The following is a 13,285-nucleotide window of genomic DNA, read 5'->3' on the forward strand; positions in this document are numbered from 1 at the left end:
AACTCTACCCCAAGGACACGGGGTTAGAGTCCTTCTAGGCCCACTGAACGCGCGGCGTCGCTGCCGCGAACGCCGCTACAGACGCTGGCTATGGAGCACGTGCACTGAGGCGTGCCGAGTCCCTGGTGAGGACTTATGCCTGACTCAACCTCTGTCCTACATACGCCTAAGCCTGGGCGCTAGCAGGCTAGGCTGCACAACACATGCGTACCAAGGGTAGATGTTTCTTAATGAGTCATTCACCAGAGACATTCATGCGTGCATACATCACTCACTTCACGTAGTCTGTAAATACAGTCCTATCCTAGCGCATGGCCGAGCGGCCATGCGAACCTTTTATAGCCATGAGCGTCCAGGACCTTCCTGGCTTCTCGGATGGGCCAATCCGAACAGGAGCAGGACCTGAGCACGTGACCTTTGATCTCCAATGCGAGATCACTCCACGTGCATGCTCAGTGGCCCGACATGGGGACTTAGTCCCTGGAGAATCTCGCTGCTGAGCAGCATGTATTATCATAGCTGCGCCAGAGGTGGCAGCAGCAAGCAAACCCACGGAGCTGGTCTGGGCAGAGCGTCTGGGCAGAGCGCCTGGACCGGTAAGTTTGCTGAGCAACCTCTTCTGCGGCTGGAGAGGAATGTGAGACTGCTGGAAGTAAGGCTCCGGATTCTCGCTGTGCAGCGACAGAAATCCGATGCCTAACACAGGCAGCTCTCACTCACAATCTTTATAGAGTCATCAGGCAGCTTTCGCTCAAAATTTTTATAGGGTCATCAGGTGACCCTCACTCAAAAAGTTTATAGTGTCAAAAGGCGACCCTCACTCAAAATCTTTATATTTTAACATTGTTCCCATCAGCGACCTGGGAGTCAGAGATATGTCCAGAATTCTTCCCCATGTTCCAAATCCATTTGAGCAAGGTTTCTATCCATTTCAGCTATTTTCCTGCCTCCTCACACCTCCTGTTAGGGTTTTCTGGAAAAATGCATGAGTTTCCCATGGAGTCTCATTATACTTGTTACTTGATTCGAGTACTGAGCACTCGAGCATTTCAGTGTTTGATCATCACTAGTGAAGAGTCTACAAAGGTTGATATCAGTATAATCTTACAGGGCATGAAGCCTGACAAGTCTGCATGTATAATTCTAGCAAAACCCCCACTGATCCTAGTTGCCAGTATTTTGGCTAAAATTTTTAAACCATTATTTAGGAGTGAAATGGGTCTATAAGATCCACAATCAGCAGAGTCCTTACAGACTTAGGGATCAACACTATCATGGCTTTTTTAAATAATACGTCAGTGTGTAGTAAAGAATTGTACAGTTTAAGCAAATAGAGACCCCAAAAATCTACATTTTGTCTTTACCACTTGATAGGAAAATCATAAGTCCCCGTGGATTTTTCATTAGTAAAGGAGATGATGGCATCAGTCACCTCCTTTTCTGTTAGATCTCCATCAAGCAAGGCTGCACTCTCAGGGGAGAGCACTGGACAAGTGATAACATCCAAATATGTGACTAATTTGTCATCTGATCGGGCTAGCCTAGGGGTGTATAAGGAAACTCAGTAAAACTCTGCAAAAGTTCAGGTTAATTCTAAAGGTTTAGTAACCTTTATGCTATTGATATCAACAGTTCCAACAGTGATTATAGTGCTGTTGGGTGATTATTATGGAAGGTACTATAGGAAATAAAAAATCATCACATACAAAATTTTGCTGTTTATTTCCACTAAAATTGTTACACCTCTAGCATATCTAGGTGGTAAGGTGGGCTAAGCCCTCAAAGGCATGTTTAAGCATCAAGACCTTAGACCTCTGTAAATATGTCTTTTGCAAGAGTATTATCTGAGTGGAGTAAGGCTGGTTTCAGATTTGTGCTTTTTACATGCAGCGCACGGCGCCGCTAAGACCCGCCCCCTGTCCGCCCCATCCAGTCATCGCTTCCTACTATCGCACACAGCTGTATGCGATCTGCGCACCCTATCTTTAGCATAGGGTGCACAGATTGTGCGCTGGCCATGCTCTAGTAGGATTTTGGCATGCGCTGTGCACTTTTGAATGTGCGCCGAGCACGCCAAAATGCAACATGGTGCGTTCGGCGCACACCGGCGCACCTTCAAAAGTGTGCAGCGCATGCCAAAATCCTAATAGCGCACGGCCAGCGCACGGTCTGCGCACCCTATGCTAAAGATAGGGTGCGCAGATTGCATGCAGCAGTGTGCGATAGTAAGAAGCGATGACCGGATGGGGCGGGCAGGGAGCTGGGCAGGGGGCGGGGCATAGCGGCACCGTGCACTGCATGTAAAAAGCGCAAATCTGAAGCCAGCTAAGTATTAAGAAAATAAAATAATAGTGATCTTTTGAACTTGGAGTTAATGTCTCTCACATTCCAAGATACAATTTTATACGTAGTATTAGCCATTAGTGTGTGTGGAAAACATTGAAAGACTGAGGCATCCGCATGAAAGTAACAATGATCGCACAATGGGAAACAAGGGTAGAATATTGTACCATACAGAAGACAGGAAAGAAATGTATTTCACAAAATCATATAACTACTCTGCCTGCCATATCCAACTCATGACAGGCTTAATGAGTAACCATCATTTAAAGATTTATTTTATAAATCAACACTACACATGAAAATACAGTAAGTAACTTTGTAATATATCTTATCAGAGAAATATACTTCTTTCTCCACCAGGACTGATCATTCATTTTCAAAATTCTCATTTGACAGGTAAAATATGTATTTGGTGAAGAGAGACTTTTCCATTACTTAAATAGGAGATGGCAGCTACTACTTATGAGATTCTGTGTAGAGAGGTTTACGGAGCAGCTATAAGAAGAGCTCTCTCTATCTCTCTCTCTCTCTCTCTCTCCATAGGAGACTACAGTTGCTACTGATAACATTTTTTCAGTAATGTAACATTCAATCTTCACTGAATAAAAGTTTAAGCTGTAAACTGAGACGGGTGCCCATAATCTGGAAGTAGCAGTGCTTTGGACGCAGTGCATGTTCACTGCGTCCAAAGCATTGCCTTCTATTGAACACAGGTGAATCTGCATGTGTTCTCTGAACCATGAGGATTTACCCCAATCAATACATTTCTATTGATGTAATTTCTCTTGTGAAGACTAGCGTCTCCGCAAGAGAAATTGACATGCTACAGTCTTGATAGAGGCGCTGCAAGTCAGAGTCTATGGGTGATCCGCAAGCAACTATGCATGCATAGTAGACATGCAATTTCTAGAAATCCCATCCACTATGCTATCACAGCTGGCTGCTGCGGGTTTGACACTGCATATTTATGCAGCAATTCCTGATAGTGGGCATATACTCTTAGAAATTGTTTTCTATCCTTCTCCTGACTAATAACTTTCAACAATGAGATCCCGTTGCTATGTTGTAAGCTGGTTGCGAACCATAGATTTTTCTGCAAAATGGAACTAAGAAGATGCCAGGAAAATCTTACTAGAACAACTAAACTTTATGTGGAGTTAATAAGAATCTCAGTAAATGATGGCAGCTGTGTTGTTACGGGGTTATCACAACAGAGAGGAGCCAGAAGATCGCAGCGTCTGATAGCTCCTACTCCTGTGTGGGAGGAAGGACCGGTACGTTAGAGGCTGCGGTGTCTCTGGGCCGAAACCATTGGGACTGCCACTAGTGTTGCAGAAGGACAGGGAACCTGATCAGGACAAACCTGTGCACAGGAACCCGGGGCTCTTTGGCGGGAAGACAGGTGTTGTGGCAGGTGAAGGTTTGCTTCCTCCCTGCGGGTACTACTACAGATGGCAGACTACACTTGAGTGCATGCTTCCCAGCATCCAGCAACAGCACCAGTGACCACTTACTGCTGCCGGACGCCGACCCTACACGACTGCAGGCAGGAACTGCTGGCTGTACTGCTCAACGCTTGACCACTGACAGTGTAGGGCGCACAGATCCCGTCAGAGACTTCAACTCTACAGCTGTGGCTGCGGCCTTGATACTGGCTCCCTTCACCTCAGATGCTGAGACAACAGCCACTGGTACCCGGACATATGAAGGCCCACCAAAAGCTCCCAGACTCTTCACCGCCGCTAGGAGACAGTGCCTCCGGTACATCCAGGACCGCTCCCTCAACGTGACACGCCATCTGCGGCGCCATCATGGGATCTTCCAACCACCTCCCTCTAGACGCCAGAATCTGATAAGTTGAACCTTACGTTTTTCCTTTCCTACTGTAGCAACTCTGTTCTTTTTGCCTTTTTTCCCTTTGGTGACGGGCGAAGTCAGGCTGTCACTGTAATATACTGTTTTTTTTCTACATCTTTGCCCACGCAATACTTTTTGTGCCGCTTGTATATATTAACTCCCTGCATGGAGAAAGCATTGTCATCTTTTTCTCTTCTCATATAAAAACACCCGTTAACGCTTGCTCTGCCTCCTGCTCGTCACTGCATCCTACGAACCTGCTAGAAACTTACACCTGCGCTGAAAAGAAGCACTTCTTCTTCTTTTTAAATGATGTTTATTTCCTTTGGCAGAGCAGGGGTTAATCAGCCATGTTGGAAACTCTGGGAGTATGAGCTTTGAGCTGAGCTCAATTAGCCACTCCCACAGTCCTTATAATCTGGGTGAAACCCATGTCAGAGTTAGCTTATGCTGCATGACTTGGAGGAGAGGTGTTTATATGAGGAGTTTTGGAGGAGTTATATGTGACTGTTGCGTGGTTTGTTCCCTTTCGTTTGGTTATTGCCCGGTTCTCCAGTCCCCTTTACATTCCTCTGTTATATGTGAGTGAATATTTGTATGCTTGATATTTTCAGTTTACTCTTGTTTGTGTTTCCTTGTTCGTCAGGTTGTGTACTGCGTTGCACAGTAGCACCCCCCTTCCCTGGGTGTGGGAAGAGAATAGGCGGAGGGCTAATTCAGGAGATAAGGCAAAGGTGGTGGCCCCGGCATCTTCATCTTCAGAAGCATCCCAGGGAATAGGGCAAGCTAGGGCGCCCCCTAGTGGTAGGGACAGGGAAGGAGCCGTTCACTCGACAGCTGAGTTGTGACATGTGTACTGACTACTACTTAACATGAGTTTAAATTTTGATTGGCTAATTTTGAACACAACCGCATCCCCTGGGTCACTAGCAATGTGCTGGAGTGAAGCTATGTTTTACTGAGGCTATTAGCTGGAAGTTTTGCTCCAGAATGTTATGTGCTCAGAGGGGTTAATCGGCCATGCCAGGCCAAGGTTTATTATGAGCAGTTGATGAATTTGGGGGACACCACATCTCCACTCTAGGGAGCGATCCAGGAGGTAAAAGTCTAGAGTTTGGACTTAATTACTGTTCTTTGTACTCTGGAGAGGAGCTGACCTCCTGAGTTGGGCTCTTGGTAAACAGAGCTGAATTCTGTTTCCTGTGTGGTTGAACCCCACAGTTTTAAGGACTATAGTGAGTGCTGTTTGGTTTATGTCAAGAAGACTCAATATATCCATTTCTTTTGTTTGGACTGGTTTATGATGCCTATAATACAAAATCCCAGCAGCAGAGATCATAAACACTAGTAGTGAATACTAAGTAATCTACACCACAGACAGGCATTAGCCCATGGAAAACTCCAATACCTATATAAACAAACCAGAAAAAAAGGAAGGGAGTCTATAGCCAAAAATAAAATTACTTCATTATTTATTTGTACTCACAAAAGACTGTATAAAATACATAGACAAAAGTGAACAACCATAAATATGACAATGCGTTACAAAGAGACTAAGGTGCAACTAAGTGCAGGGTTACTAACAGCAAGCAAAGTAATCATGTATAAAGCAAGTGCCATTATATTCAAGAGGCCCCATGGATACTAATTAGCATAGGTGTCATAATCCGCCAGTGAGGTGTGAATTTCTAATTAATCCCCTGCTAATAGTCCCCAGGTCATAACCTCCTGGTCATTGCTCACCCATTTGCTGTCAGGAACACCACACACTGCGCCCCAACGTGCGTTTTGCGTGGGCTTCTTCCAGTGGCTGTTGCAGTGTCTGCTGTCAAAAAGGTCCTCCTCATATAGGAATCTTACAGGTGCCAAATAATGCGCTAATCAGCGGCACATGTTTCCGGGTCCATGAACCGGATGTGACGTCACACCCGGCTCCAGGAAGATCGTGCGTGTCACAGGATTACCCTGATGATGTAATTGACACACACACCTCATCCAGTGCCAGTGGGACACCTCCAGCCCAACATCACCGCAGACATGCGCACTAGCGACAACGTCAGTGAACATACATCTCACTAGGGGATAAGTCACAGCATACCAATTAGATGAGGTTTTATACAGCCCTGCAATCGCATTATATTAATATACATTAAACATATAGTGTTTACTGAAATGCGATACTGCACCAGTAAAGTTATGATTATATGCTTATATAGATTGTGTTATGTTACCATTCTTTGTGTTCAGTTTTGCATTTGGTCTGCTGCCACCTGCTGTCCTTTTTCTGTATAGCAGACTGCAGCTAATTAATTCTAGTGCATGCCTTCCACTTCCAGGTCAGTCACTCCTTCTCTTCCTGCTGGTGGCCTTTATTAGCTTCATTTTCTCCTGGGAGAGACACACTTACCAGGCTGTGAAAAGGCATCAGTTTTTTGACCACACACACAATTTGCTCAATTTGCTGAATCATCTTGCTACCAACTTGCTGCACACATTGCTGCACACACATTGCTGTATCACCTTGGTCGTTACACCTTCATTTCTGGAGAAGTACTGCATTACCAATCATATGCTGTATGTCCAGATTTCCAATAAACAAGTCTGGACTACACAGTATCTGGTGTGTATCATCTCTCCGGACGCATGAACAGCAAAACAGCAACAATTGTCCTGTCTGCTCTGCATTGAGGAAACGGAAGGTAGGAATCTCTCCCAGCCCCAATCAACTACACCTCCATTCGCCTCATGTTGGGACAGAACAGTCAAAGCCCAGCAAAAATCACCCTTATATCCTAACCCGTCTGCCAGCTCACATACTGCAGCCCTGCTCTGCTAAAAAACTCTGCAGCGTCACCCCAGACCACATTGTGCATAGAGACTGTTTGTATATTATACAACATTGCTGCAGATTGTCGGACTGCAAAACCCCACAATTCTCTAAAAACACATTGGGGATCTTGTCAGGACGTCTTAACTAAGCTGCACTGCGATTTCCAGGCCCCAATTCAGAAGTTCAGTTTTTTAAAGAGACAGTGCACCTTAAATCCTTAAATCAAAATGGCCAAAAAGACCCTGCAAAGTCTCCCACTGCTGAAACAGAGCAAATACTACCCAATACTGTCCATTATGAAGAGGGGGAAACAAAGCCAGCTTCAGAAACAGGCCAAGACTCACAACCAAGACGCTCTGTCAAACCAACCATAAAGGCTGTCGAAAACTATCACAACACGAAGGATAAGTTCAATGACAACCTGGATGACCTATGGGAACGAGTCACCTCCCTCATATCAAGCATCCAACGCCACAAAAATGATGCAGCGAGTCTACAGGACACTATAAAATGGCTAGACACGGCCCACAGAAGATACAAGAGACTATCCGCAAGGTACGTTGCCTTCCTAAAAGACTCTAATATTGATGAAGCCTCATCAGAATTAAGCAAAGTGGATTCCACGGAAAGAGAAAGGGACGCCGCTGTGCAAGATGCCAAAGATGAAGCAGAGCTCCGTATCGCTTATCTGCAAGAAGCTGGATCTCACAGGTCAGGCTCATCCAGACAATCTTCCCCGTCATACAAATCATCCTGCTCAAGAACTTCAGCCCTCAGTGACAGAATCCTAGAGGCCCGTTTAAACACAGAGCGATCCAAACTAAGACACTCCTACACAGAAAAGAAAACAGAAGCAGAGGCAGAAGCCAAGAAAGCAGAATCAGAGGCAGAAGCCAAGAAAGCGAAAGCTGAGGCAGAGGCAGAAGCCAAGAAAGCAGAAGCAAAAGCACAAGCAGAGGCCCAAGCAAAGATCCTTCAAACAGAAGCAGAGGCTCGTGCAAAGATTCTTCAAATAGAAATGGAGGAAAAAAATCGCATTAGCTGAAGTAAAAATACTCAAGCAAGCATTGAAGCAAAAGCTCGACCCGATTTGCCTACCACCACTGGAAGAAGAGGATCCAGCTGTCCGTACCAGTGATTACGTGCAGAAACAGATATCTGCAGCACACACCTTCTCCAGTGACGTTCAACCCAACAATGTGGAAACGTCCAAGTCAGCCCAACTTACGGTGCCAGTGTTACCCACAGCATCTGCAGAGACCCAAGACCAACACCATAATGTGTCCCCTCAGGAGCAGCAATCATCACAAGGCGACCACTCCAGTCCATCTCCACAGTTCAAGCCGCAGTCATCGAAATCTCCAGAGGTTAAACCACTGCTCAACCCGGCAGCAACATCAATCTACCTGGGAACAATTCACCCTTCCACGCCACACAGCTTATACGCCCGAGAGGCAACACAAGCTAACATGGTAACAAGGAGTGAAGGATCGGATATGCCCGAGTCAGCCCGGTTTATGGTGAGCAAAGATCTAATCAGCACCAACCTCTCAAAGTTTGACGACTGTGCAGAGAACTACAGAGCCTGGAAAGCAACCTTCAAGGCCACCATTGCTGACCTCAATCTATCTGCAGAACGGGAGCTCGACCACATGGTAAAATGGTTGGGTCCTGACTCCACAAACAGTATCAAGAGTCTTCGGACCGTCTACGTGGGGCAAGCTGAAGCAGGTCTCGCTGCTGCCTGGCTGAGACTCGAAAGAACCTATGGCAGCGCTGAAGCCATAGAAAAGTCCCTATTCAAGAGACTGCCGAACGTTCCAAAGATCAACCTTAAGGAAGCCCACAAGCTTCTGGACTTAGGCGATCTGCTTATGGAACTGGAACTCGCAAAAAGAGACCCTTGTCTGTCTGGATTATGCTACCTGGACACTGCCCATGGGGTTAATCCAATCGTCTCAAAGCTGCCGCATAGTCTGCAAGAGAAGTGGGCAGTATGCGTTTCCAGGTACAAAATGATGTCACCTTTCCTCCGTTCAATCAGTTCTGCAAGATTGTCGACGAACAGGCCCAAATGAGGAAAGACCCTAGCCTAGACTTCCTGGAGTCTAACACTACAGCTCCAGCAACACCGTCATCAAGGTATGAAAGCATCTCACATAGACGCAAGGACTTGAGGAGCAGTGTAAGTGTCAGAAAGACTAACCTGCCACCACCTGCAGTAACTGCCGATAAACAGTACACTATTCCATCAAGAGATAAATCTTTCAATCGTGAGTGTCCCATTCACGAAAAAAACGCACTCACTGAATAAATGTAGAGGCTTCAGGTCCAAAACCATGCAGGAGCGCAAATAAATCCTCAGTGAACTTGGAGTATGTTTCAAGTGCTGCGCCTCATTAGAACACGTGGCCAAGGACTGTAAATCTGCCATTAAGTGTGAAGAGTATCATAGTGACAAACACCCGTCAGCTTTGCATCCAACCTCAGCCACCAGCGATTCAGCAGTCGCAGTTACCTCTAGCTCGGCTACAAGCCATGGTGGGGAGCCACAGAATAACGCCAAGTCTACCACGGCTGTCTCCTGCTCATGCTCAGAGGTATGTGGGGAGAGCCAAAGTGATAAATGCTGTGCCAGGATATGCCTAATCAGAGTTTATCCAGAAGGGCAACCAGAGAAGGCAGCAAAAATGTATGCCATCATTGACGATCAGAGCAATCGATCCCTAGCTGGACCTAAGTACTTTGAAGCCTTTGGAATCAAGGGACCAGCAATGCCCTATACTCTGAACACTTGCTCAGGCCGCATAGAGACTAGCAGGAGGGCACAAGGTTTCATTGCTTCTCCTGTCAATGGAGGCGTAGAAATACCCCTACCTACGCTAATCGAATGGGATCAAATACCCAGCCAAAGGGATGAGATTCCTACCTCAGAAGCTTCGTTCCACCAACCACACCTAAGGCACCTAGTCAGCATTATCCCACCTATGGACACAGATGCTGAAATCCTACTTCTGCTCGGCAGAGACAATTTAAGGATATATAAGGTCCGCCAACAGTGCAATGGTCCCGACTATGCCCACTATGCACAGAGACTCGACTTGGGGTGGGTAATCATAGAAAATGTGTGCTTGGACCAAACAAGGGTCAATGCCTTTAAGACCTACGTACGCTCAAACGGACGAACTACTTTCTGCAAACCATGCCCTCATCACTATGATGTGAAAGAGAAGCCTCCAGATCCAGTACAGCTGCCTGAAGTCATTCCTTCTCCCTATGCAGACAACTTGGGAAGATCAGTGTTTCATACAACTAAGGATGACAACAAAGTAGCCCCGTCAATGGAAGACAAGGAATTTGTCAGGATAATGGACAATGAGTTCCTTAAGGACGAGACCAATCACTGTGTTTTTCCCCTACCCTTCCGAGCTACCAGGGTAAGACTCTCGAACAATCATGAACAAGCCTTGTCCAGATTCACCTCTCTCCAGCGCACACTTAGCAACAAACCGGAGATGAAAGAACACATTGTCACCTTTATGAGCAAGATATTCCGGAATAACCATGCGGAGCCAGCGCCTCCTTTAAAGGAAAACGAGGAGTGCTGGTACATACCCTCATTCGGAATATATCACCCACAGAAACCTAAGCAAATTGGAGTTGTCTTTGATTCAAGCACCAAACATCAAGACGTATCTCTCAACGATGTCCTCCTCATGGGTCCTAATCTTACAAACAACCTAGTAGGAGTGTTGATGAGGTTCCAGAAAAGCCTCATTGCCCACTTGAATCCAGTAATGGACGGCTTCAATTTGCTGAGAGTCGTTGGTCATTTAAATCAAGCCAAGATTGTGGCTTCAGAGCAACATCCTTGCATCATTCCCAGTAAACATCATATCACTGATCTACTGATCCAGCACTTTCATGAAAAAAACGAACACCAAGGCAGGCAGATCACAGAAGGTAAGGGCTTTGGATCATAGGTATGAAAAGATGTGTAGCAGGATCACTACATCGCTGTGTGCAATGTCAGAAAACAGGTACATCAACAAATGGCCGACCTGCCCTCTGACAGACTGAGTGCCGACCACCTTTCACCTACGTTGGCCTAGATGTCTTTGGGCCATGGATGGTATCTGCATGCAGAACTCGAGGTGGCCATGTCAACAGCAAATGATGGGCGGTACTATTCACTTGCATGAGTGTCCGTGCCGTCCACATAGAGGTAATAGAGTCTATGGACATATCCAGCCTGATCAACGTTCTCCGGCGGTTTCTAGCGATAAGAGGACCGGTGAAACAGTTGAGGTCTGACCACGGAAGCAACTTCATCGGTGCATGTCGAGAGCTGGATATTGACATCAAGCCAATTCAGGATCAACTGGCAGAAAGAGGTTGCACCTGGATCTTCAATCCTCCGCATAGTTCTCACATGGGAGGTTCCTGGGAAAGGATGATAGGGATCTCACGCAACATCCTGAATTCTATGTTTATGGTAAACTCTTCAAGGCTTACGCATGAGACCTTGGTTACTCTTCTGGCCGAAGTTTCTGCCATAATCAACTCAAGACCATTTGTCCCAGTGGCAATGGATCCCGAAATGCCGACCATTCTTATGCCAGCTACTCTTCTCACCCAAAAGACAGGGAATCCGCTAACAGTCAGCGGAGAGTTTACTCATGCAAACACCTACCAGAAACAGTGGAAACGTGTGCAGTACCTCGCTGATTACTTCTGGAACCGGTGGAGAACGGAATATCTCGTGACTCTCCAAGGAAGAAGGAAATGGCGACAGAGTAAACCGAACTTGAAAGGAGACGTGGTACTAATGAAAGAACAACAAGCCCAAAGGATCGACTGGCTTATGGGAATCGTTACAAAGACTTTCCCTATTTAAGACAGTAAGGTCTGGAAGGTGGTGCTGAAGATCCATAGGAAAGGCGAGCCTAGACATTTCAGAGGCCAATCCACGAGCTCGTATTGATACTACCAACTGAGGACATTCCGGTAGATGAACAATGAACAGAACACTGCCCTAGTACTTCGTCTATTGGATTACCATTGGGTCGGAGATAGTTTGGCCTAGTGCAGCTTCTCCGATCCGAAGATGGGTATCATTGGATTGTCTCAGGAACTGACTGTCATCTACCACGTTTTTATGTTATTATTGCATGCATATTTGTGTTTCCTTTTTAGGTTATTGAACTTTACTTAAACAAAAAACATTAATATAGTGAAATCCCTTACGGAATTTCAGACGGGGAGTGTGCTGCTCCATCTAAAGTTATGATTATATGCTTATATAGATTGTGTTATGTTACCATTCTTTGTGTTCAGTTTTGCATTCGGTCTGCTGCCACCTTCTGTCCTTTTTCTGTATAGCAGACTGCAGCTAATTAATTCTAGTGCATGCCTTCCACTTCCAGGTCAGTCACTCCTTCTCTTCCTGCTGGTGGCCATTATTAGTTTCATTTTCTCCTGGGAGAGACACACTTACCAGGCTGTGAAAGGCATCAGTCTTTTGACCACACACACAATTTGCTCAATTTGCTGAATCATCTTGCTACCAACTTGCTGCACACCTTGCTGCACACACATTGTTGTATCACCTTGGTCATTACACCTGCATTTCTGGAGAAGTACTGCATTACCAATCATACACTGTATGTCCAGATTTCCAATAAACAAGTCTGGACTTCACAATATCTGGTGTGTATCATCTCTCCGGATGCATGAACAGCAAAACACCAACAATGGTCCTGTCTGCTCTGCATTGAGGAAACAGAAGGTAGGAATCTCTCCCAGCCCCAATCAACTACACCTCCATTCACCTCATGTCATGTGGGGATAGAACACAGGTATATACACACGTATGCACAGGAAGCGCTGTGCAGGGAGGAGATCACGAGACATACGACAGGATTGCAGGATACTCAAGACAGAAATATGTCTGACTTACATATCTGCTGAAGGCCCCAATGCCTGGTGGGTGGGATCTTCACATTCAAATTTCTACTCTGTGGGAAATACGTACACTAGGAGAGGCCAGACTGAGTCCACTGGAAGGTCCTATATTCCTCCAATGGGCCTGTATAACACTGGACACCAGATAACTGGGCGACACAGGGCTTAGAGTGGAGGAGTGATGCCAGTCTGGGAGATAAGTATGCACTTTTATTTTATTTCATGCATGATTTTAGGGGAAATTCATAAGGGGTAATCCAGTAGTGGACAACCCCTTTTAGAAAGTATATA

The sequence above is a fragment of the Dendrobates tinctorius genome, unplaced genomic scaffold (assembly GCF_039654945.1).
Source record: "Dendrobates tinctorius isolate UK_male_01 unplaced genomic scaffold, ASM3965494v1 ptg000030l, whole genome shotgun sequence".
Classification (NCBI taxonomy): Eukaryota; Metazoa; Chordata; class Amphibia; order Anura; family Dendrobatidae; genus Dendrobates; species Dendrobates tinctorius.